Here is a 493-nt window from a genome sequence, read left to right as displayed (position 1 = left end):
TGTTGCACTGTAAGCCTCGACATCTAAAGTAAATCCTTTCCACCCAACTGTGAAAAAAATTCTTGGAGGAATCACTGAATAAATTTTATATTCCTGGATGGGAATTACTGATTGAATTTCACATTTATACAAAATTCACTCACAAATTAATTTATATATTCCAGAGACCAGGTAACAACTGACGATGAAAATTGAACCGGCGAATTTCGATTCGGGCGCATTGGCGATGTTAGTCGACTGACATAATACCGCGCGTGCTCCACCAGACAACGAATTAGAATTATAAACCAAAATACTTAGAACCACCTTGCACATTTTTTTTCTCTTCGAAAACGACAAATTATACTAAGAAGCATACGTCTAGCACGTCTAGCACGTCAAGATCCCGCCGTTAAATTGACGGTAAATGCTTACGATATCGGCGCTTCGATCGTTTGTTGATTCTCAATTGCTTATACGGGGACGCTATGGAGCACAAATCCCGCCAAACTCC

This window comes from Neodiprion pinetum, chromosome 2, assembly GCF_021155775.2.
Source record: "Neodiprion pinetum isolate iyNeoPine1 chromosome 2, iyNeoPine1.2, whole genome shotgun sequence".
NCBI classification, from domain to species: domain Eukaryota; kingdom Metazoa; phylum Arthropoda; class Insecta; order Hymenoptera; family Diprionidae; genus Neodiprion; species Neodiprion pinetum.
This window is presented reverse-complemented; position numbering follows the sequence as displayed.